A 26,969-nucleotide genomic window follows, 5' to 3' on the forward strand; every position below is an offset into this window, starting at 1 on the left:
TTTGCCAAATCTGATACAAAAACAAAATAAAAGTCACTAAAGCAAATTCATATCCTAATTCTGATAACTTTATATCACAGTAACTATTGAGTTTTGTATCATTGCTCCCAGTCTCCCTCAAAAATTGGAGAACTAGATCCTCTATTTTAACAATTATCTGCATTTACTTTCCTAAGTTCTTTTGTAATTTCCTATGTGTGGAGGCAACTGTGTAAATTCAGAACCTAATCCTTACTCAATGTCAATCAAAATAGCACCACTAGGGGAGAAAAATTAAAAGTGTAAGACACCTTACTAAGGAAGTCTCTCTCACTAAGTGCATCTTAATGTCAAAGACTGCCAACAATGTACTTATTAACACCTAAAACAATTCAGAACTTAGTAAATATAACTGATGCATGGAAAACTGCATATAACTTTCAAGATTCAGTAAACCAAATATAAGTTTTCACTTTGGAAAGACCTAACTACAGCCAGAAAAAACAGCATTTCCAAAAACGTTTCCTAAAATATGCATTTTCATGGTGCTTAAAAGCAGGGCTTTAAAAGTTTCATTCCTTATGCATGGTGAAGAGATCAATATAGATTTTAAACATATTTGGAATTCACTGTACAGAACAAAGAAACACTAAAATTAGATAATGTCTTACCTGTATCAGCACATGTATACTTAACTTTATTTGGTTGTGCTTTGGCATATTTTGTCATTTTATATGCAATGCAACATTGGTTGCCTAAAACTTAATGTCCCAAATACGTTTGTGTTTACTTCTTACGCTTATTTCAATATCTGCAATGGAGTAGCAGAACATTTATTCTATTAGCAACTTAACTGGATAATATGTATTTACCATATAGAGTGTAAAGTCTATAAAATATTTCTTGACCCTTCTTATTCGCCTACTGCATAAAAGATCTTGTACCTTCCAGAAAAATCTATCTACAATCATATTCTTTTTACTTGGTTACCATGTAACTCTATATTGATTATAGAATTACCGCGTAACTCTGTGTAACTCATCACCAGAGATCTACAAATGTAATCTTCTCTCACTCTTCCTCTTTAGACTGAAGACAGTCTCTGAGAGTAATCCCACCCCACAAGGTTGAATACTGCTGTCTTCATTTTCGTCCCGAGAGGAAAAGTATGGGAGTGCCTGTACCATGTCATTACTCCAGATCCCTGCCCAGCTTCCACTGCCATTTAGGGTTGTTCCTTTGCAGGCTATATTTCCCAGATGCAGAACCTGAGGTCTTGCATGAGCTCCTCTTGCTCTGCACTTCAGGTGTTTAACAGTTCACACAGAGAAGGCTGACTTCACTTCTCACAGTAATGAAATCTGAGACTGACAGATTTTAGTTGGGTTCCATAGGGAAACAAGAGCAATTGCAAATTGTCAGAGGCTGCAAAAGTATCCTGGGAAAGTGTCATTAAATGCTCTTTCTATTCTTACCTCCTTCCCCAGACACCTGTTTTTGGCAGCAGTTGGAGGCAGGACACTGGGCTAATTGAATCACTGATTTGATTGGAGTTAGCTATTCTTATGAAATGGTCATGTTGTGCCTTGTGCCTTCCGCTGCACCCGGTTTGTGCTTGAACTCATTGCCTGACTTACTCTGGTTTTGATGGAATGTTCTCAAGGTGAAGTTTCCAGTCATGTTTCATGCAGAACGAAAATAGGAATTCTGAGGGAAAACAGCACATAAAGATGGTTATATGGTATTGAAGACAACCAGCCTCACACAGGGCACAGGCACACACCAAGCTGCCATTTTGCACACAGGTATTGGACTAACAAAGACACTCAAAGACACAGCCACCACCAGGCTCCTGATCATTCTGCCTATGCCAGTGGTCATGAGATCTTACTGAGTCAAAAACGCCACTTGACATAGAATCATTGAATGGTTTGGGTTGGAAGGGATGTTAAGGATCATCTGGGTACAAGCCCCCTGCCATGGACAAGGACGCCTCTGACCAGACCAGGTTGCTCGAAGCCCCATCCAGCCTGGCCTTGAACACTTCCAGGCATGGGGCATCAACAGCTTCTCTGGGCAGCCTGTGCCAGTGCCTCAGCATCCTCCTAGCAAAGAATGTCTTCTAAATAGCTAATTGAAATCTAGTCTCTCTTAGATTAAATCTGTTACCCCTTGCCCTGTCTCTACCCTCTCCGATAAAAAGTCCCTCCCCAACTTTCCTGTAGGCCCCCTTCAGGTATTGGAAGGCTGCTATAAGGTCTCCATGGAGCCTTCTCTTCTCCAGGCTCCACAACTCCCTCAGCCTGTCTTTGTAGGAGAGGTGCTCCAGCTCTTTGATCATCCCTGTGGCCCTCCTCTGGACTTGCTCTAATACTTCCATGTCCTTCTTCTGCTGAGGGCCCCAGGGATGAACACAGTGCTCCAGGTAGGGTCTGATGAGAGCAGAGCAGAGCAGGACAATCCTCTCCCACACCCTGCTGGCCACGCTGTTTTTGGTGCAGCCCAGGATACAGCTGGCTTTCTGGGCTGCAAGCACACATTGATGGCTCATGCTGAGTTTCTTGTCAACCAACACCCCCAGGTCTTTCCCCTCAGGATTTCTGTCAATCCATTCTCCACCAAGCCTGTATCTGTGTTTGGGATTGCTCTGGCCCAGGTGCAAGGCCTTTTACTTGCCCCTGTTGAACCTCATGAGGTTCACACCATCCCACCTCTCAAACCTGTCCAGGTCCCTCTGGATGGCATCCCTTCCCTCCAGTGTGTCAGCTGCACCAGACAGCTTGGTGTCATCAGCAAATTTGCTGATGGTGCACTCGATCTCACTGTCCAGTTCACCAACAAAGATGCTGAACAGCGCCTGTCCCAGTACTGACCCCTGAGGAACACCCATCGTCACTGATCACCTGGACAGTGAGTTGCTGACTGCAACTCTTTGAGTGTGACCATCCAGATAATGGCTTACCCACCAAGTGGCCAATCCATCAAATCTATGTCTCTCCAATTTAAAGACAAGATATCATGGGGGGCATGGGGACAGTGTCAAAGCCTTTGTACAAGTCCAGGCAGATGATGTCAGTTGCTCTTTCCCTATCGACCAATACTGTAGCCCCTCTGTTGAAGGCCACCAGATTTGTCAGGGATGATCTGCCCTTAGTGAAGCCATGTTGGCTGTCACCAGTCACCTCCTTGTCTTCCATTGGTCTTAGCAGAATTTCAGGAGGATCTGCTCCATGATCTTGCCAGGCACAGAGGTGAGACTGACTGACCTGAGAGCTGCACCCCACCTCCGGCCCATGGAGATGTCCTGTTCTGATGTGGTAGAGCCACAGTGACATCACCCCTCCTGAAATCTGTCTCTCCTTCTCTGATATGCTGTAAAATTGAATTTTGACTATCCTGCCAAGCAGCATTAAATTGTTGCTTCTAACAAGACAATAAACCGTCAGAAAGCAAGCCTCTTTTCTGATGCTCATAAAGCTATACATTCAGTAGAGAGCAGGAACAGAAGACAATGCCATGAAAAAATCTTGGCTTATTCAATCCTCCTGAGTCAATCTCACAATTTTGAAGGGCTATGTCCATACAAAGATACCCAACTGTAACAGAGCAAAAAATCCAGAGACAGACTGCTGTGAAACCCTGATAAGGAAAATAAAACTTGCCATGAAACTAAGTCACTGAATGCACACGCAGCAATGCCGTAGCAACTCTGGCACTAAGAAAAGGTTCAAAATAGCAAAAGACTATTTATGCATTCAGGCAATCCTCAAGGAACATTGTAAGAGCTGGAGTATCATTAATGTGTGGGTAGTTTCCTGTTCCACACTCTCATCCTGCAAGATAGTAAGGTCCTAGAGATTTTCTGCCAACTGAAGATTAGATGAGTCTGAGTTTTGGAAGATAGCACTCACATCGGTGAAAAGAGTGGTTTTGTTTAAATAAGTGATCAGTGGTATCTCTCTTTGTGCTAACCCACAAGAGAAGAGAGTCTAGCTTTAACTTCAGGCCAGAACAATGATGGATATTAGTACCTGTGCTGAGCCCGTGAATAGATGAATAAAAATACATATAAAGGGCCACAGATGTATACTTGTCAAACACTCAAATGTCAAATATACTTGTCAAAACACTCAAAAATACAAGAAGAACCAGGAAAAAATCCTAAAACATACAGTGTACATTGGCAAGGGGTGGGAGGATATCTGATTCTTGTCATACAATCACACACAAAAAAATTATTTAAGAGACAAAATCTGGAGGGGAGAGGGGAGTGTGATTCAATTGCATGTACTGAAAATGGCAGTTTTTGAATACAGAATTTAGTTAAAGTTTAAGAAATCAAAGTTACTGTATTATTAATATGCCTTAAACAGCAGGTAAACTAGCAATTTATTTCTCTACAGGCACCTGGTTTTCCTCACAAAATAACATTCTGTTTTGACGTCTTTGTTATTTGGCACAGGCTGTCTGTCAAGAAGAGGAGCTGACAACAAAAGGATTCTGGTGTGTCTTGCACAGCTGTTGTTGTGTAGACCTTAAAAAAAAAAGAAAAAAAAGTGATAGATAAACTTCATCTTCATGGATGATGGCACCTTTGTTGCAGCAGCTACATGGGCTGTGGTTAGCACCACCCTCTGTTCTGTCTCTCTTTCAAAGGTACAAACACCCCAAGCTAGCTAACTCTGAGAAACGTCCACATCTTCTACATGAATATCCTGGGCCAAAATGTAAAATCTGTCATCTTTTTACAGGGGTTGAAGAGGAGGGCAGGACCTTAAACCCTTAATCCCTGGCTGTGCATGTGTTCAGCAAAGGATAAAACACAGAAGCAGTGCACAGAGCAAGTCCACAGCTCCTAACAGCTTCCCCACACTAAAAGAGAGTTTTAAAAACTAGGAATGCAATATTTTTTCATCCCCTCCAGCACACTGATATATGAAGAGACCTGGGCTTTACAGGAATAAAGTACCTGGTCCTGGTACTCTCCAGTTTGCAGAACATATATGTTTGCACCTTATCAATACCAGGAGATCCCTCAAGTCAGACAATCACCTGAGCACTTATGTTCAGCACAGAGATTGCACCAACAACAACCACTGTCTTTGTGAGTCCTGATCAACATCTTCAATAATGAACTTTCTGCTCTCAAGAATAAACTCAGGATGCCATCTGAAAATAAAATAAAATAAAATAAAATAAAATAAAATAAAATAAAATAAAATAAAATAAAATAAAATAAAATAAAATAAAATAAAATAAATAAAATATTTTTAAAAAATCAGTATAATAGTCTTTCAAAAAAAAAAAATCTCTATTATTTTTTCAAACAAATTTGCAGAAACCAGTGAGTTTCCCAAAATATTTCTCTGCTGGACAATACTGGATTCTCTATGAAAAGATTGTTCCTTCTGAGGATGTTAATCTTACCCTTCAAAGGCACATGAAAACATTTTCAGATACTATTATATCTTTACTTTCTTTAAGCATCTAACTATACTTTGAAATCATATATTTTCTTCCTAAAAATAAAATAAAATAAAATAAAATAAAATAAAATAAAATAAAATAAAATAAAATAAAATAAAATAATAAAATCTAGATGCAATTACTTTCCTTTATATAAAAGTCTTTCAGAAATGGCTTCAGATGGGCATGTCAGCTCGCTAAGTGACAGCAAATTAGGCAACACAAAATAACTGTCATGATGAAAGTTTTTCTTCCTTTCTTAGTGCTGAGAAAAGCAAGTATGAAATTAACAGGGGTTTTAACAAGGATATTTTTCAAATACACTTGTATTTAATTCTATTAATGCGTTACCAAAGTATAGTCAGGCTAAGCTAATATGAATTCTGCACTGAAATGCTCACTGTCCTCTGGCACAGAAGTATTTACCATAATAAGAAAATTCAGAGGAATTTTCAGCTGAAGACACAAACAAATCATTGTTTCAGTTAGTGGCAATACATGCATTGAGATTTATTCTGCAAGAGGCACCTTTCAATTTAACAATATACTTCTCCATTTGTACTACTACAGGAGAAGTGTGTTTTGATGCTTCTATCTGGTCAGCATGTTCTGATCCCTGCAATGGCTGAAGGGCTGTGCAAAATGTACAATTTGAAGCCTTCAAGGATGTTATTCTTCCCTTTGTTACTCACTTGGATTCAAATGCTAAAAAACTAAAACTAAAACTAAAATCCATGATCCTAAGAAATTAACTTTTTCTTTGGTGAAGTAGCTGCCTTGCCTTCAAAATGGAAAGATTTATGGGGGAAAAGAGATGTCATAAACTGAAAATTTAGCTGAAAAAGTTTTCTCAAGAAAAAATGTTTTCTAATTTCTACACCAAAATTAGAATCAGGAGAAGAGGTGGGGAGAGTCACCAGGACTGTATTGCAAAAAAATGGAACCTGGGCAGTTTCAACAGGTCCATTTCTACTATTTACTCAGACTATAATGCTTGTTCCTGAGAGTCAGATTCCTTTTTCAATTCATCACACTAATTGTTACACTCCAAACAAGTGAAAGCACAGTTCCTTCTTCCCTTTTCATTCATATTCCCCTTTCATCTCGGCAACATTTTTTCTATCTATATTCCTTTAATTGGAAACATTATTTTTTATTTTGATTTGCACAGGAACAACATTTTGTGTTTAATCATGATGGGACAGCCTCCAATAAAGCCTGTAGAGTGAAAATACACAAAGCCTAAAACAATGTCTCCTATCTGAATGCCTTTTCAGTCACTCATCACCTAGAAATTTGGAACTGTAGGACTGTGGCACATAGGATGAAGATAGATAGTTGAATTTTTAATGAGCAGTCCTTCAGTATTTACTTGGTTAAAGACAGTGGATAATTTATCTTGCCTGTCATAACAAATATGTTCCTCCTGGCAACTCAACTTCTTGTGTTTAACACTACTTTGACAAATGTACATCTTCCCCTTTTGTGGTAAATATGGACATATTTTTAAGGATACAGGTCTTGTTTTTTCTCTTTTTTTTTTTCCTTTTAATTTTATAAATGCAATGCTTATCCTAGAGCTAAAGACAACTCTTGCAATTTAAATTTAAATCCCCAGTTCAAAGTCATGTCAATACACTCCCTATAAACTCAGCTTCATGTACTGCTCAACAGTATAAGTCAATTGAAAAATAAAGATTAATGCAAAAGTCCTGAATGCAGGAAATAAGGACCAGCTTCTCAGCCAGCCTTGCAATCCAAATTATATTTGCCACTATAATGATGAGGAAAAAATGTGCTTTCCTTATGTTTCGGGTGTATCAAAGGGTTTCTCTATCCCATTCCTCAACACCATCTTCCTTGTAGACCCCTCCTAAAATGACCTGAATGGGCTAAGAATATGTAAGGATGGTAAAGGAAAAAGAGATATGTCCTCACTTTACTTCCTGTTCTCCCAGAAAGTTTCTCCTTCCCAGTGTGGTGTGTTACATGACCTGGAGTAGCTTGGTCATTCATATGTGGCTGCAAGAAAGGACAACAGGAAGTGTTGGTTCTCTGCTTTTTTGAGACGCCTGGACAGTGATGGAAGGGCATCACATTTCTTGGTTTATCTCCCAGTATTTCACATGGATGTTACTGACCAAGTTAACAATAAGAGTGGATTCAGTGAACAATGTTTTCTCCTTTTAAAATCCATCTTAAGATGATAATACAATCTTCATGTCAAGAGAAAATTCTTAAATTATGGAAAAGTCATGAATGACATAATAATGTATATGGGAGATGGCAGAAGAAGGAAAGGATCTAGTATAGGTTTTGTGGATGAGAGACATTGGATATAACAGAGAGAACAAATATAGTGGGGGAGTCACAGTGAAGCCAGGCAATAGTGTGTTTGCTTGTACCCAGCTGACTCTGTTTTGCTAGCATATCACACAAAAATGCATAGTTATTCACTTCTTCAATCTTCTGACAGCAGTGATAATATAAAAATATATCTATGAGTATTCCATTTTCCCCCAGTCAAAGTCCAGCCAGATTAACTATTTATCATCATTTATTCCAGTAAATAGAAACCACACCCAGGGCAATTATCTCACTGTCACAGCTTGTAAATGGTGTTTTGGTATCATGGGATTACAGTACCAGAGCTTTGTTTTGATTTTGAGACGTCTAATCTTTATCAGATATTACACACCACTCATCACTGTCAGTATCCAAAGCAGCATCAGCATCTGTGGCATTGCTAACAGGACCATCTTCAGCATGTGAATCATGCTGTAGCTTATGTTCTGGATTCCCATTCACCTCCACAATCAACTCTGAATGGCTCTTCTTGTTCCTTTGCAGGTGTTCACTACCCTCCACAGAATATAAGAGCCAGGAACAGTTTTATGAGTAATAAAAGTAATTACTGAGATGGCTTTAAAAGTTTTTCACAGCAACACCTTAGAGTGTGTCCCAACAAACTCTACACATAGTCAATATGCAGAGTGCAATTCCTGCTTATTCATGAAAGAAACATATGACAGTTTTGGAAATACGCCATAATGAAAACACCTACTACATGTCACAGACTTAGGTGCAGGGTGGGAAGTAACCACTATGCCTGGCAAGCTCTCACCTTGCAAAGTAATGATCTCCCACACAGCTCAAATGCACTGAATATACAGTTCTCCTTTGCAAGGCTAATTACAGTGTAAAATTCCAAGTCTAAAAGCCTTCATACATCCCGCTTCAATAAAATAAAATGTAAATGACTCCTTGCAAACATTTGATGCAAATACATGCCAATTCCCAAACCACCTTTCCTTGTTTCTGGTCATCCCTTAGGCTTTAGTTCTGCATCAAAATAAAACTGCTTTATTAAAAAAGAAGTGATAATTACAGCAGTGCCAAAAACTGCTGAAGCACAAACAATGTGAGATTAAGGTGACTGATAGCAGAAGCTATTTTCTGTATAGGGAATAAATATACTTCAGATTTTAAAAAATGAAAATAAGATCTGTCGATAAGCATTTTTCACCTTAATATCCTTTAGTAAATGAGTAAAATGCTTTAGTCAATTAATAATGGAAAGGAACAGTTTATGAGCAGAACGTGTGGTGTTCTCTTTTGTTGACTTCTTTGATCCTGTATTGTGTATTAATTTCATTTTTAAAATTCCACTTCTCAACCTCTTCACCCTATGAAGACAAAACAGAGGAAAAGAGGGAGAAAAAGTCACAAGCTACCTTGGAAATGTCAATCTCAGATTTCTTTGGGTTTGCTTTTATAATCCAGTAAATATGCAAAAAGGACATTCTGAAATTGATTGAAAGTTTTGATCCCATTTACAAGGAAAGCAAAGAAAGGAAAAGCAAAGAGAAGAAGAAGAAAGAGGAGGTGAGGGAGAGGCGAGGCTAGGCCAGAAGGGAGGTGAGGGGAGGCAAGGGGAGGTGAGGGGAGGGGAGGCGAGGCAAGGCGAGGCGAGGTGAGGAGAGGTGAGGAGAGGAGAGGAGAAAGAAAAAGTCCCAGGTTGAAAAGAAAATGATAAAATGCATTTTCAGTTTGAAAAATATAAGCCCATAATTCTTGCCTTGAATTTAACAGGTTAACTACCTGTTATAGTTTTCCTTCCCCTTTCCTTCTAATACCACCTATGCCAATAGAGGTGGAAATATAACCTTTAACTAGGCATCTGACAGTATTCACATAGCTGAAAAAATTCCCAACAATTTTGCCTGCTTTTCCAAGTAGAGTTTTACTGGTGGTTGACTCAGCCAGCAGAGCAGTAGAATCAAGAGTCACATAAACGTCTCTTGCCAGTTCTTTTCCCTCTCTTTTTATGACTATATCACTTGTGAACATCCCTCTACTGCTCAAGCAACTGTCAGAATAGAGGATGTGTAAATATATTTATTATAATAGTTATTTTTGAATATAATAACTTTTCCCCATCTTTTTCTCACTACAAGAAATACCAATGGCCAGCTAAAGTCTCCAGGATGACAAATAAGTTTTAAAGTATCACCTTAAATTGACAGATTCTTCTCTGATTATAGGAGATTTGCAACTGCAAAAGTGTCTATGAATTATATAAAAGAGAAACAGTACAACATAGACCCCTTGGGCTTTTATTTCTGTAGTACTTTTCCTCTTGATAGTGCGTTATGATTGCTTATTTTGATCCTATTATCACATGTAGAGTAGACCTGAATGCTAATAAGCAGCAATTTCATATGACTAAAACCTATGCACCAACTCAAATCACCATTAAACAAAACTGAGCCTGAGATGTCTGCTATAATCAGATCAAATTGGAGGGTGATATTGGAGGTACACAGCATGGCAGTCCAAGGCATTAGCACTTTAAACTACATAAATTTAGCTCCAAAGTAACTGTTCAGTAGTGAACTACAATTTACACTTCCCCATTGTATTACCAACACAGATTGGGTTTGTAGGATTGCCAAAATGGCTCCCTAAATTACAAGCTTTCTGATGTCTGATTGTAAAGCACTAGCCAATGGAAGAACATTAGGATAATGTTTTCCAGCCATATTTACTTTATGCAAATTTTGTCGAAACATAGCTCCATTTCTCATCCTTCTCTTATGCTTTATCTGATGGCAATGCAATTCCTGAATCTAAGTTCCACAGTCTGCCTAATATGGGGTACACTTATTTCAGATGAAACTTTTCCAAGCTATCTTTCCAAGTTGAAACTTCCAGTCCTTGCCCTACCTCTCCTTCTTTCAAAGCTAGAAAGTTCTGTTTGTGTAGCACAGAGGAACATTGCCCTTCTAATCACCTAAGAGCATCATCACTGAAGATGCCCTTCTGCACCTAACACCTCTTGAAGGACCTCTCCTTTTGGTCAGTGTCATCAGAGCATTTGGCCAGTGAAAGTATCTCCAGTTTGCTGATGCTCCACTGATATTCACACTCATGTACAAGTGCATGGATGAATATTATTTATTGGATAATTACATAATCTGTTTATGGACATCTTATACAACTAGAAGTAAGAGGACAATGTAGAGAAGGCTGTAGACTTTATGGGGTGTAATGGACCATATAACGAATCCTCTTTGCTAGCAATTAGTAGTGCGGCATTGAGGCCAAATAAGTAAGTCTGCTCAGCTGCACAACTTGTAGGACCATCCTGACCTCCCAGAAGTGTTAGCCTCTGTGCAGCATGCACTTTTACAGGTGCCAGCTCATGTTCTCTCAAGGCACAAAACAGAACGTGCTGCAAAATAATCAAAAGGTGACGAGCTTAAAAAAAGGAAAAAAAAAAAAAAAAAAAAAAAAAGGAGCTATTCGCCACAGGTAGGAAATCAAAACAACAGAATATTTTGGTGGTCAAAAATTTAGGTCATTTCATAAAATTTTTAGAGTCATGGACAGAAACCCTTGTGTGTAACAGCTGTGCAAGAAGTCACTGATTGTGGGAAGGCAACAAGGTCCACCAAGAGAAGGAAAACTGTGTTAAACAGTTGCTCTGACCACTGGCAGAAAATTGGCAGGATGCTTTGTTCTCTCCCACTCTTGGTGTCTTCTAATTTAACTCTTCTAAGCTCTCCTGGCTGCAAGGACATGGGGGAGCTCGAGGTAACCTGAAGCTCACAGTGTCACGGCCATCAGGGTAGAAACATTTGACTTTTGTTCCCATCAGTTTGGCCAAGGAGGAGCCCTTCATCCTCCCCACAAGAGAGATGATCTCAAGACACACAGCTGCAATTTATATTTCAGTCACACCAGACTGTACATTTTCACATTAGAAATATGAACTATGGAAGAGGTTTTTAGTGCCATTATTTATTAGACAAGTTCTCTATATTTTTATCATCCATAACTCATACCTTTGAATGGATTTGCTACTGATTCCCCTAAGTCATGTACAGAAGGTCCTGAAGTACACTATTTCTGAAATACCATTTTTAAAATTTCACATTTACATGCATTCCATCTGCACACTGAGAACATTAAATATCATAAATGTAGAGTTAATGTCTCATTTTTTAAAATGATGTAGTTTTGTAATTACATTAAATGAGCAGATACTGACTTTTAAAAACTAAATTCCAAGTCTCTTTCTATTGCCAAAGCAGTCAGGAAAATCTTTAAATAAGTTTATGCTATAGGGACCCTTTAATGATCCATCTGCTGAAACTAGAAGGAAAAGAAAAAAGTAGCAGAATCATAAGAAATGAAACTTCAGTTCAGCATACATTAATAAGAAGCTCAGCTATTGATAATCAGCAGGACTTTAATGAAGTTTTTCAGTTATATCCATGTACACTCAAGAACAGGCTTCCAATAGTTTTATTCGACACAAAAAGAGAATTAAATATATGAGCTAATAATTTCTTACACAAGTCTGTCATTCATGCCTCTTGTCTAGAAAGTCAAGAAAAATCACATAAAGTTTTTTTTTGTGATTTACATGAAATATTTTTCGGTTTTCACCTAATCTTATTAATTTTCACAGACACTAAGACTGCATGGATACCTATGCTTGACTGATTTTACTTAGCTTCATTTTTCATGACTTTGTATGTATCTACTGAATTTACAGTAAACCACCAATTGTAAATTGCTTATCTCTTGAAATCTTCAGGAAAAGTCTGGATACAATGCAAGAATGTAAGATTTAGCTAAAATCCCGTTATTGGGGTTAATGCAAGGGTAATTGGTGGAAGTCTGTAGATGACCTTAGAGTTATTCAGAGACTGCCACACATAGTCCACTTTAATGCTGCAGCATAATTCTTATGCAGAGTTTATTCCCCAGGTTAAATATAGTTCATGCTAGATATGCAGGTTTGTGCTAGATATGTAGTAGTTCATGCTACTGTATGAACTGTTCCCACTCATTCTTCAAAATAAAGCTTCACTACAAGGTAAGTGTTACCTCACAACTGTGGAAAGATTTACAAAGCAGCAGTTTCACCTAACTGTTTCTCTACTGAAATATATTCTCAGACCAAAAAAAAAAATAATTTAATGCCATTTAGTAATGCTGCCATGACAAAACAACACATTTGACTAAAACAAAAATAGTGACAGTTTTGATAGTGAAGCAATGGCTGGTGGTGTCTTAGGCTGTCTTGCAATGTCATAGCAATGTCATTGCAATGTCATTGCTTTTCATATTGCTAAGAATGCAAGTTACAACCATCAAAGATGGAGAAGATAGAAAGGTAATTCAGAAGATTAACAACTACCACCAGTTGTCAAGCAACCTTAATTAGGAATCATATGTCTTTCACATGGATGTGTATACATTCGTGTGTGCACGCATGTCAATGCCAGCTAGAAGAAACAGACATTTCAGCTGAGCTGTATTTACCATCTATAGACGTTACATCCCCAAAAGTTCACTGTTCTACTGAAAGAATCACATGTTGTAGCCACTCTGTAGGCAGATACCTAACAACGCCAACAAAAGCAGTAACAACCAATTCCAAATACTACAAATATATTGAGCAAAATAATGGAATTAATGCTGAAAGTGTTTGAGTTGCATTTGGAGAAAAGGCCTGGATTTCTATGCCAGAGCTAATAAAAGTCTAATATTTAATGCACTGTAAACAAAAACTAGGCTACAATCACTGAACTGTATGTCAAAACAAACAAACCAAAAAAAAATAATCAAGTTTTGTTGTGCGTACTTCCCATTTCCCCCTGTCCTTACCATCAACCAAAGTCCATAACATCACTTTTCCAGCTCCTGCTGTTTTGTTTTTCTCAGTGCTGCTGCCAACATTACCAGGAATATTACCTAATATTGCCTACAATTAAAAGATGGAAAATACCCAAACTGGAAGTTAAGATTAAAATAATGCTTTTCAGTTAAGAGTAATTAAGAAAACATCACTTGTTACCATAGACAGATGAATAGAAAAATACAACTAGAAAACAGAAAAAGTTCATTTTACCGAAGAACAAAAAATGTAGTGTGCAAGGACAAGAGAGGACTGTGCTTTTATGATAAACAAAAGCAATTTCATTATTTTTAATGAAGACATTCTCATTCCAGTTTTACAACCTCAAATTTTTTTTTTTGCATGTCACATAAAATGGTGCACACTGAAGTTATCATTTTGCCAGGTCTATGGCTGCAATGTGCTGTGCCATAAAGAGTGCTTTTAAAAGAGTAAAGAAATATTTTTTTTTAAAAAAAGGGGAGAAATGAAAGTTTTGTAGCAATTTTTCTAAGATGTCTAGTATCTGCAGCTCTCACTGAAGTCAGAAACAGCAGCAGGTACCTACCACCTGAGGAAAGACAGGAATGGACACAAAGCCCCCCGAAACCAAAGGGGGCCTTTCCATGAACTTCAATAGCCCCACATCAGGCAAGTTCTTTGAGTGTGAACAGTTGACGATCTGTCATTGAAACAAAGGTTTGTCCCATTTTGAGATGCACTAAATATACAGTGTCAGCAGTGCACTGTAATCTTTCCAAATGGTCCCAAAGCTCAAAGGGACAGACAAAGGAAGACAAAGGAAGCTGTCTTTTCTGTTCTCAAAAGTTTTGCTGTCAGACACTATTACAAAAGCACTGCTCTAGGCTAGTTTGTTCACATCTATCTTATGTTTTTGACTCGGATTCCCCAAAAGTGAGGCACACGCTTTTAGTGTAGCACTGAAGCTGGTACAGGAGAAGCATTAAATGATTTGCTTCAGGTTTTCCAATGAGTAGATGGTATGCTCAGGACCTGGCACGATAAGACTTGTATAGAGCTACAGGGTGTTTTGCATATAGTTTCCAGGCACTGAATAATAAAATAGGCCAGTTTAATTATTTTGTTTAGTCTGTAATACATAAACAGCCAAGCATCCTCTCATGATCTGATCCAGACTGACAGTAAATCACCATACAATTATCATTCAGGTTATTTTATACTAATACTCCACCTCTGGTCTTTTGGTTTGTTAGTTTGTTTCTAAATTAGGTCATTTCTTTTGAGAAAGGAGCCTTCTTTCCCACTCTACGTTCCATCTTACAATCCTGTCCTCGTCTTTTTAAACATTTTGTTGATTTTAAGGTCATAAAGGAGCCCAAATCATAAAATCTGTCTGAATTAACTTATTTTGTTAAATACCACAACACTACAGTCAAGTGGCCAGGAAAAATAAAAAATAAGAAATCCAACCTTGGAATAAATATTTCCTCTGCTGTTGAGTCTACCAATGTCAGCAATGTCTTCCAATGATTAATAAACCTGCCCATGAAAATAAATAAATTAAAAAAAAAAATAGATTTGCCACCCAGAGACTATATCTATTTATAGTGTACATTGGTTATTTAGCTTCAACTTTGAGACATCAGGGCCTGCTATATGTCACCTGTGAAATAAAACTCTTTAAAATTGCTCTTTTGTGTGTTGCAGGTCACAGTTCACAGACTACACCTGTTAAAGAGAGAAGTGGCTCTTGGTTTTATTTCTGTTTTACAACAACAAAAGACTTTTTATTATTTTTGTATGTTACATATTATTAGAGTCCTTCTTTTCTAAGGCATTCATCAAGTTCGTGGCTCTTTTTTCAACTCCCTCCTGTTTTGCTGCTGCACCTTGAAATGCCAGCACTAGAGCTAGCCATCAGGAGCAGACGCTGATGTAATGCCACTTCCTCACCTTTCTCTAAGTATTGCCTCCCAATGCTCAGACCTTTTGCAAAGTCACTGCTTCCCAGAACAGACATCACCTACATTTTTTATTGCTAGATGCAAGACCTTTCTTTTGGATGTGTTAAAATGCATATTGTTTGCAGTTGCTCAGCCAACTAAAAAATTAAGGTTACATTTTTTATCAGCTATCAGTCATCTTAAGTACATAATGCCCTTTTCTCCATTACTCTTTGTATTATGCGCCAATTTTTTTCCTTTACCAATCCAGCCATCTCTTCCAAGTAATTGATAAAAGTAATAAATTACTGTCACAAGTTGAAGCTTCCTTGAAAGCCGCACTCAGATACTTGAGACCTTGGCTACATCTGCTCAGCTCGAACTCATTAGCTGAATCTGGAAGCAAAAGCACAGATAATTTTCATGGGGAAGCACTACCCAAAAGCTCTGGAGCACATCTGCCTTGCTCTAATGATTCAGGTACATGTCAGCAATTTTACACCCTCCTAATACGTAATGTGGAGGAGGCTAGAGGGTGACAGTCACCCAAATAATAGCAACTAATTCTGTTTCTGTGGGAAAGGAGATCAAAGAACTTGGCCCTGGTCAATGTGGTTAATATGACCACTGCCAGTTTGTACCAGTCATCTGAGCTATAAAGGACTAAACAGGGAGGATAACAATCTCTCTGTGAGAATATCTATACAGAGACACCCAAACCCATGAAGGAATCCAAGCCCATGGTGGGACCATTACACACAAGGACAAGGCTGCCAGCCAGGACAGGACAGGACAGGACATGTCGAGTCATCAGATGTGAGTGTCTTGGCCCCTGGGCCTGTGGTGTTGGTTCTCACTGGAGCACAGGGCAGGGCCAGGGCAGGGAGTGTGAAATCTGAGACTGTCAGAGAACAAAAATCATACAGCAAAAAGCTTAACACAGTAATCACTATCAACCCACTATCCTACCTAATAAATGGTAAATATAATGTCCCTGAATTGTGTGGTTCTGTTCTTGGGGCTGTCTCAACCCTAAATTCCCTCAAAACACCAAGAGAGATCAAAATACAATCCACTTCACACCCTGTTCAAATATGGCCATTCTGCAATAAGCCCGTTTGTTTGAGGGTATGTTGTGGATGCTTTGCTTTCTTTGTGTTGCATTTAGCTCCTTTTTCTCAAAATGAGACTGAATCAGTAGAAGGTGAAAAAACAAGCAAACAAACAAAACAACAAAAACAACAAAAACTATTCCTAGGAATATTTTTAATTGATTCCAAGTATAAACAGCTAATTTAAAGTATCCTTTAGGATTTTCAACTTTAGTCAACTATGAATAGCACGCATGATGAAAAAAAAAAAAGCCAAGTGTAAAAGACATTTATCTGAACAGCTAGACTACATATCACACTGAGAAAAAATCACCTGTGACTTCAATTGCCAAAATTCTTTCCTGTTTTTTTCACAGCCCTAGTGTGAAAGCAGGAAAGATGGAGTCAGGTACTAACTCAGTTCAGCACATCTGTCTTCAGAAGTTTTTGTAGCAATTATATGCAGGAAGAGAGACTGAGTAATTGATAGGCTAGGAAGAAAAAGATGGAATAAAAGGAGCCATTATAACCTATAACCTTTGTTTTCTAGTGGTAGAGATGGTCCTGACTCTCTTGGCATCTGTATGTGTATTACAGTTTATGAGTGATGTCATTGTTTTCAGTGAGATATACAAATATTTAGAGTTTAGAAAGTATCTAGGTGTGCAACAGAGGTGCCTTCATATTTTAGTGAAATGTTTTATACAAGTGCCACCCATGCTTATTAACTATGACAAGATTGCCATAGTTAATTGTCCATTGTCCTCAAAAAATAAGATGCAATATGCAATACAGAAAGCCCTTAGAAATGTGCTACCTTTGTTTTAGATAAATGTCCAGACATTTGCTGTATGACCTCGCTTCCATATATTACAAGAGGAACATTTAGGAGTACTGCAAATGGAGTGCTGAGTTATCCAAGGTGTTACCTACAGCAATTATCAAGACTTTAAGGCCAAGTGCTATATAATTCTTAAAGCTGAGAAAGGTGTTTCCATGAGATAAAATGGCATAGTTCAAAACATCAGAGGTTATCACACAACTGGGTGTTAAATCGCTAGAACTGTTTTTAACATCTTACATTAGCTGTACCTAGAGACAGCAAACCAGTATTTATTGATTTAAAGTAGTGCTGTGTGGGACTAGAGAGCTTTCTAATTCTTGTTTTGCCAATACCCTGTTCCAGGTCCTTACACCAATCACTTGACCTTCACATATCTATTTTTTCTCAAGCATTCGGTGGCATCACCAACTTCAAAATCATTAAGACAAGGACTAGCTACCTTTTCTACTTCTGAAAATCCTGCACGTGGTGATCTCAGTGTCTAGGGCCTGTAGTTCCTGCTGCTATATAAATAAAGGGACACTGAGCACCAAGCAGAAATTTCTCTTCAGACTGAGGTTGTTGTGCTTTATTTGTTTTCCAAAGAAGTTGTGGAAAGAGGTGCTGCAGGTATGGCAGGGAGGGCACTGTGGTCATCAGACATTCCAATTTGAAGTGGAATACTCATTTTAGAGATATTTTAACCTGCCAGGATAGTCAATTAACATGAGTGGATGGCATTTAAAAAGCATTTCTTTCCTTTTTCAGGTAGGAAAGACATGTGAATTGTTACCATCTGGATGCAGCTAACCTCCGGGAGAGTACATCAAGCCGTGGGTATATGCATATAGACTCCATTTGTTCTTTTTAATCAGTTATCCTAATTTTATTTCATTTCCCATTTGACCTGTCTTGACTAGCAGCTAAAAATTTCATTTTAAACAAATGCTTGAGATTCATTCGCTGGAATTCATAAGCAGAAATAATATTCTGATTAACAATGAGGCTCTCATCCTCCAAGGAATAGAGAAAAATCAGTTCTGAAGAATATGAATATGTATACAATACCAAACCTGTTATACAAGAACCATACTATTGATTTAAGTTACCTTCAGTTATTTATTATGCTTTTAAAAACTTCAACAGTTTACAAGAGAAGGGAAGCTTGCACAAAGTGCTGGTGTCAGGCAGATAGCAGATTTTATGCATACTTGGTAATGCACTTAACTAGTTTACAATGTTGTCATTCTACTGTTGGTATTCACCTTAACCAGACATGCTGGTTATGTCTAATGCTAGCATTTCTGTGGTGGAGATTTTTCTAGCACTTGGTGGTGGTTTCAGGTTTTAACACCGTGGGGCATGCAAAATAAGTTAGAGAGCAGGAAAGGTGTCATTCTAGACTTCATAAGTTCTTCTTTAGAAACTTATATTGTCCAACCAGTAACGAGTGATTTTGTTTTAAGCCAGAGCTCTGATTTATAGCCCTCTGTAATATTTTAATTTACTAGGCATCAAAAATATCAAAAAAAAAAACCCGACAACCCAACCCTGCATTAAAAATAGGTAGATGAACTCAGAATGGAAATCAAAACTAACAGCAGGGCAGGCTCCAAACCAGTTGTTTCTAGCTGAACCTTTTCTCCTTCCCCTTCCCTCCAGTGGCCTGCTTTTACAAACATGTTATTCCCGACATTTCTTTCAAGTTGCTGCAATGAAAATAATTTCTATAACACCAGGTGCATCTCTGCCTGCCCATGTGCCTCAAGCCCCCTGTGTTCTCCTGGGAGTTTCCCACCTTGGTATCTGAAACTATTGAAGTGAGTAATGTATTTGAGCAAGGTAAATTATAGAAATAAGATAAAACTGAAATCACAATACAGCAGTTTAATTATGCTCAGGCTATAAAAAATAATTTTCAGTTTGGAAATACTGCTATTCATGTTGAATTCTTACATCACATGAATACATATATTCATATAAAAAGCTTGCAAGGCATTATATGTCATTGGTAGTACTGAATACATTTTCCCATTGGAATTTCATTTTGTCCAACAAAATAACATTTACTAAAACAGACATTAAAAGAATCTAATTGGAATAGCTGACAAATGCAATCCTGTAATATTAAGACTGATATTGATTAAATGTTATTATGAAAATTGGTTGTGTTCCTGTTTAAAAACCAAACTTCCAACTGATTTCCAAAGCAAAGTGACTGCACAGTGACCCGAACAAGTAACACCAACTTGAGCTGCCACCAGAGCAATGTTTGTGTTACTCAGCCTCACTATACCTCCTTCAGCAGTGTTCATTCCCCTTCTTGTTTGCTAGCTATAGGCATTCATGCAAACAGCCTGTTTGCACAATTGCTTGGCCTCAACCATTTATACAAATATCTGTATCCCCATGCAAACATGGTTGTACCTGCACAGACTGTGGTTCAATAATCATTATTTTCTATTCACTGTTTGCTATTTGTTATTTTAATTATCTCTGGCTATAATCATTTCAACTGTCTGATCAGGGAGCAGTCAAGTCACTAAGGAGACCACATGCCCTGAATGACAAACACTCCACGCAGCCTGGAGGCTGATGTGACCATTGTGACCAACAATGCAAATAAACACATTTTAAAAAATAAATAAATAAATAAAAGTGACCTTCAAAATGTGTGAAATCCAGATAAAAATACATTTGACTAACTAGCACACCTACATCTACACCACATATCTACAGCTATTCCAGGTTTAATTAGACAAGAAAAAAAAAGAAAAAAAAAAAGTTCAGTACTTTTTCTTTATGATTGTAAAATATTTAGACAAAAGTTTAAGAAGCATTTTAAATAGTGCTGGAGCCAGCTTTCCAGCTGTCAGCACCATAGAAAAGTCTTTGATTTAACTACTTTTCCTCACTCCCCGTTTCTTACTGTTGTGAATATCTTTAAAATCTCTGCATGCAAAGGAAAGAATTTTGTCTGATATTTATTTATTTATTTATTTTGTTTTGTTTCTCTGCATGTTTAGTTTTTCGTTTTTGCACTTGTTCACTTGTTCTTAAAAAAAAAGATAAAAAAAAATAAAAAAACCCCACCATTTTTCACAAGACTGCTAGACAGTTGTTCCCTGGGAAATACAGAGCTAGACTAATGCCTCAAACACAGCATCTATTTTTAGCTTAGCTGTAGAAGTCTAAAGGACCAGAATGACTAAATCATGAAAAGGGTGTCCTGAAAGAAATATTGACACCAGGGAGAAAAAACAAAAAACAAACAAACAAACAAAAAAAAAAAAAACCAGCAATGTCCCAGCCAAACCAATGTGCGTGGCCATTTTCTCTGATCTAGAAATCCAGCTTTGCCCTTACTTTCTCCTGCAGCCTTGAGTAATGCCAGCAGGAAAAAGATGGAGCAGAGCTGCCTCAAGTTCATTCTTTCCATACTTGCAGTAATTGGTATATCCACAGTTAGAAGTACAACATTAAATCACAGTTAAAAATACAACATTAAATACTGCCAGACAATTGCTTGCAATTGATTCTCAAGGTTTCTCACTGTTCCCACTGTTATTAAATCAACTATTTTTATTCTGGGGGAGATTAAGATTGAAGCCTATTTGGTGCCAATGCATATTCAGTACCACTTAAACATCATAAATTAGATCTACTTCTTTGAGGAACTGAAAAGTAAGGAATCACAGGTGTCTACATATGTAATTACAGGGAAACACACGAATTTATTCAACTCTAATCTCTTGCAGGTGAAACTGAAAGTATATAATCAGCTCGATGAGTTGTCTGTTAAGTGCATTTGTCTTCTTAATGAGTGTTTTTTCTGAGGTAGTTTGAACAATTCATGTGCCTGAGCTCATCATCAGAAACCTTAAAAAATAAAAGTTAATATTTGGGGAAAAAATAAAATCTTTACATAGCCATGTAGGAAAACTTAAAGATGAAAATCTCTGTAGGGACACTTGCTAGCTGATGACTGGGCATGTTTGACATGTTATTTAAATAGGATTGAGCATACGGAGGAAGTGATAGGAGTGCATTTAAAAGTTCCCTTAAGCAGGAAAATTCCTCAATATTTTCACGTGTTAAATCATTCTGATGCTTCAGCTGACTGTTGCAGATCAGCTCCAGCAGTCCAAATACACCTTAACAAGACAACTCACAGGGACAAGGGTACAGAGTTGAGTTTCATGTCACTTGGCAAAGCAAGTGCAAATTACATTCACAGGACCATCTGCTGAGATGGCAATTCCTCTCTGTCAAAGAAAGAGCACAAAGCTTGAAGCTCTGTTAATACATTGTGCTTTTTAAATAAATCACTCTATGCATACGCAGATCATGTTGTGATATTTTTCATTTAGGATGATGTTTCTCTGAGGGCACTGAAGTAATATAAATTTTGCAACCATATGGAGTATAGGGCTGTTTGCCCCATTAATCAGCAGACAGTGAAAAGTATATCTGCTAATAAAGCCTTCACATTATACAGACAAGTGTCTTGTGTTCCTGTACCTTCCCCTTGTAAGAAGCAACCTGTCCTGATGGATAGAAAAATAAATAAAAGACAGATCTGAGAAGGAGGCTGGAGTTTTAACTTGGCTAGACAGTGACGTGCTGCATGCCTTCCTGATGTTCTGCCAGCCAATAAAATTTCCAGTTTAACAATCTTCCCTTGAAAAGCAGTGATTCAGTGGAAGCACAGCATTTTGTAAGAGTGTGTCAGGTATGTCAAGACATTTGACAGGATGAGGCAGATTATTTTATCTGCTAATCTTTTCCTTTGCCCGTGAAGGAAATGCTTCCAGCTCAGGGCTCAGATGAAGGAACTCAAATTCCTGCATTTTTGCATGTCCACATAGAGGGCTGCATCATTTTTAGCACCAACCTTATTTACATGTGGGTTGCCAGAGAAGTGGGACTGCACTATCTGGGATCTGTTCTCCTATCATTTTAGACCAAATTCTACAATGGGCTCTGATTGCTCTCCTGCCTTCGCAAAGTTTTAAGATCAGAGACTTGGCGACCTTATGATACGCTGTATTGGAACAATTTCTCATGCCCCTCTGCCTGTAGAGCCGAGGATGTGAGTCACAAGGCACTCCAGCTGTGCATGAATCAGAGACACAAATGTTAAAGCAACAAAAGAGATCTAGAATAACTTCCCTACTCATAAAACTGCATATTAAGGGCACTTCCAGTTAGAAGCAAGTGAGACACAATGGAAAACAAGGAAGACGCAAAGAACTAATCCATTTCATTTAAGGGCAGAGAGGTAAATATTCATACTTGAAAAGAGTGATAGTAGATAGTCTTTTTTTTTTTTTTTTTTTTTATAATTTAGAGTCAGATAGCAAAATCCAAAAACAATATCTTTTTTTAAAGACGGACTTTACTCAACCTTGGCATCTTGGGAAAAGAATTAATAGCATGGATAGATTGTTGCTGTTACGATAGGTATTTTTCCTTAAACAAATTTTAATTGTTGTTTTTTACATATTCACAGCCTAGACAAAGGTAGTTATTTCACTGTTCCCCTCCAGTCTCCTTTGCTGATATTTGACAGCTTTTGTTTATCAGCTGGTTGTATTATTACCAACTCTAACATGCTCCAGTAGCCTCAGTGATCTGAGAGCACTGAAAAAGTAAACCTTAAGAATGACAATGCTGGCAGCTTAGTGGAACAGAGCAGCCAACAAGCTACATTTTAAAATGGCAATCAATATTAACTTACATCTCACTTTAGAAACAAAATAGATTTGACAAATGGTATCAAAAACCTACCTCCAATTGACTTTTGTAAAGGAATGTTTCTCTTATATTCCATTTATGTTTCTAGAGGTTATTGAAGTTTTTTAGTAATGTTTTCATGTCATCAGAGAATTTGTTATCGAAGCTGTTTTTGTTTTTTCTTTTTTCCTTGGGGAAAGAAAACTTTAATCTGTGAAAAAAGATAAAGATTTAGAAAAGGTATTCTAAATAGCTTAATAACCTATGAGTAACCATAAGACATGAACAAATTATTTGCTGTTATCATAAGATAAGATTCATTTGTGCAAGCTAAATTATTTATTATTTGTGTAAAACTCTTTTCTATCAAGACAGCAACACAGAAACATATGCATGCTTGATTCTTTACTAAATCTGCATGTTATTATTTTATCATGGTAGTACAATAATACAGTGTGCAAACAGAAAAGGCCAAACCCCTCCACCACGAATGTGAAATCCAGTTTCTCCATCTTTCACAGGCAGCTGGACAGGTGAATTCCTATGCCTAGGACAAACCTTTCTGAAAATATCACTGAGAACATTTTTTAACTGAAAGGATCTCTCAGCTAAGTTTATGAAGCACGAAGAAAAGCTACGCGTCAAAACTGAAGAGAGTCAAAATACACATTATTTTTGTGTGTACAAAGAGGTATGTATTGGTTGAAGAACAAGATATGTGGAAGCCCTCAATAAGGGCTGCAAAATCATCACCCTAAGCCAAGGAAGACCACTTGCACCTCTGCCGCATTTCTCTGATATATATGTCTTGGCCTTAAAAACGTGCAGTGACAGAGAATATATAACCTTTTCAGATGATCTGTTCCAGTGCCTATTTCAAACTATTAGAAATCATTAGTCTTATGATTAGCCTAAATTTCCCTTGCTGCAATCTAAGCCAATTAACTTTTTGCCCTGGCATGGAGAAGATACTACTCAGCAGCACTTGACATCCTGGAAGATTGGACTATCATGTCTCCCTGATGTCTTTTCTCCTTGAAAGTTAACTAATACAATTAACTCAGTCTCTTCATGTAGGTCATGATTTCTAGACCTGTAATCTTGTTCTCTGCCTATGGACTCCCTCTGATTAGTTCTCACCATTCTTAAAGCATGGTGCTCAAAAACTGCCACTAAAACGAGTAAAGACTTATTCCACTGATCTCATGAATAATTCTCCTGTTTCCACATCTTCTCATAACGTTTGCCTTTTTTTTTTTTTTTGTAAAAAAAATGATCCACTGCAATTCCCAGCTCCTTTTCTGAAGAACTGCTGCTAGTTTGCTTGATCAACCTGAAGTAATATCGCTGATCACTCCTAGTAAAGAACAGACTTTTTCAGTGTCCTTAATGAATGTCCTCAGAGACTGGCTTGTCTGGAAATTAATTCCCATAGAAGATTTCTTAGATTCAATGTTTATAATAATCATTTTAGCTACACAGAAAATAACCTATGCCATTGAACACCACTACCTATAAACCAAGCAAATATACGTACTTCATTAATGAACTTGCATTAAAAAATAATCACTGTTTGACAGTGTTGATTTAATACATCTACTGAGACTATCATACAGATCATGCTGAATTCTTCATTGACATACATAGCATATGTACATCAACATAAAGACAAATACAGAATGCTGTCAAATTCAAATGACCTACAAGTTATGTTGAACCAGTAGAGTAGATATCACAAAATAGGCATCAAAGAAAAATAAGACCTGAACTGTTCTGCATTTCAAATCCAAACAGTGAGCCTTGACTTTTAACAACCTGAGAAGTTGTTAACTAAAAGTATAAAGTTTTATATTTTAATCCAGTTTATTTTATTTTAATCCAGTTACCAGAGCAAAAGCATAAGAAATGCTATGCCAAAAAATGGAATTACAGATCTACAGTTTGGTCAACCTTGAACTAGTTAAATGCAAGCCATCTTCTGCAAAGAGTAAGATATTCAGAAAGTCCTAAACATGTTTTTAGTTGTTGTTGTTTTGTTAGTTTGTTTTTTTCCTAAGGACAGGACTTAATCTGATCTTTAAAAATGATCAGATTTGGAAAGAAATCTTGCTCAGAAGAGGGACGCTGTGTGCAAGATATGTACAGGCCACAGGCAGTGAGACAAGATTAGCAAACGGAAATCAGAAATGACAGTGAACTTATATGAATTGCAGCAGTCAGAAATTGGTTGACCTCAGAGCCTTTGCATATTTTGTGAACTTCTCCAGCAAAAAAAAACTGAATTAGCTCCTTTGATCATCATGCACAACATCAGCACAAGCTGTGGTTACCTGCTGCTAAATCCAGGGACAACATGTGCACTGGCTCAGCTCATGTCTTGGCCGGGATCGGCTTTTGCATCATGCAGATAAACTCCAAGTGTCCTTATTTACAGACCTCCACCTGTCCCACTCCATTTCTTGGCTCCAGCTTCAGTCAGCACCTCCAACAATTTTGTTACCTGCCAGCCAGGAGCCTTGCTGCCCTAAAGATACAATATTAATGAGCAATCAGGCACGGCAGGCCTTAATGCTGCATACCCTATGGAGTCGAGTGAGAGTGCCTCTCTTTCTGCTTGGTGCTTTCAGAAGACACAGCCACTGTGCCAGCAAAGAGACAGACATTAATGGAACAGCATAGTTATGCAAAGAGGTGAATACCTGGCAGCGATGCACAATATGGAGGTATTTTTCGTTCCGGAGACAGAGACAAAGCTGCAGAAAGAAATAGCATGCAGTCTTTTTCTTTCAGGACCCTTCCAACCTCTTCTCTCAGTATAAAAAGCCTATAAAAATGTAAAGAGCACTTATTATTATTATTATTATCCTCGCACTGTAAAAGGTGGAACAGGGTGTGTTCACCAAGGATATCTATTCTCTTTACTTTGCTTTCCTTTTCCAGTTAAATACTGTTTTCGCATGTTTCTCAGAACAGCACTTGAATTGTATTTATCATAATTATTTTAGTCCAAATTCTTATATTTTCCCTGTTAATTAAAATGTGATTTTGCTGAGTTAGAATAAAATAATATTGGTAGCATCTATTACAGACAAATGTGGCTCTGGATCTATTAGTATTTTTCTTATATTCAGTAGCTGTTCTAGATTCATTGTTCTCCTTCATCCAGGGTTGGAGAGGTTACAAAATGCTATCTAAAACCATGCGTGCCATGTCCTGGCATAAACTTTTAAGACTTTGTTACTGGATTTTCATGTGCCTGAGATAAACCAACAAAGCTCTTGAGCCTCATTTTGGTTCCTGTTAGCTGGTTGTAAACCAGAAGAGGAACTGAGTGGGATATAACTGAGAGACAGGGTTATAACAGCTGGGTGAGACTGGTGGAGATTCAGATTCAAGCAGTCAATCTAGTTTATGAACGTGAGAAAATGAATCAGGAGATAAAAACATGCAGAGGTCTATCCTGGCTTTCAGTTATTAAATTTCAAACAGAAAATTTGGATGGGGCAGCCAGCATCCCGTATAGGGTGGGAAGCAGCATCACCTGTAGAGCAGTAATTAGCTCTTCAGCCACTTTTCTCCTGCCAGAGAGTCCCTGGCTCATCCAATTTTGTCACTTCTCATGCCCAATCCCACAAAACACTCCATCCACAAAATCTCTAACACATCCCAGTAAAAAAAAATAAAATAAAATAAAAAATTGTTCCTCAAATGCTTCCTGACATTCATCTTGCTCTAGATTCCCCCCTATGCAAACGTGT

At 37.7% G+C, this 26,969-nt stretch overlaps 1 long non-coding RNA gene across 1 annotated transcript; it reads right to left on the reverse strand.

Moving 5' to 3' along the window:
* Positions 1-8,173: 8,173 nt before the first annotated feature.
* On the reverse strand, positions 8,174-26,243 carry LOC125182227 (uncharacterized). The gene is made up of 3 exons (XR_010833353.1): positions 25,911-26,243; positions 23,266-23,422; positions 8,174-9,131 (listed from the first exon to the last, which is right to left on the reverse strand). It is a non-coding gene; the product is annotated as an uncharacterized lncRNA (long non-coding RNA).
* Between the last annotated feature and the right edge of the window lie 726 nt (positions 26,244-26,969).

Source organism: Anser cygnoides, chromosome 8 (genome assembly GCF_040182565.1).
Source record: "Anser cygnoides isolate HZ-2024a breed goose chromosome 8, Taihu_goose_T2T_genome, whole genome shotgun sequence".
Taxonomy (NCBI): Eukaryota; Metazoa; Chordata; class Aves; order Anseriformes; family Anatidae; genus Anser; species Anser cygnoides.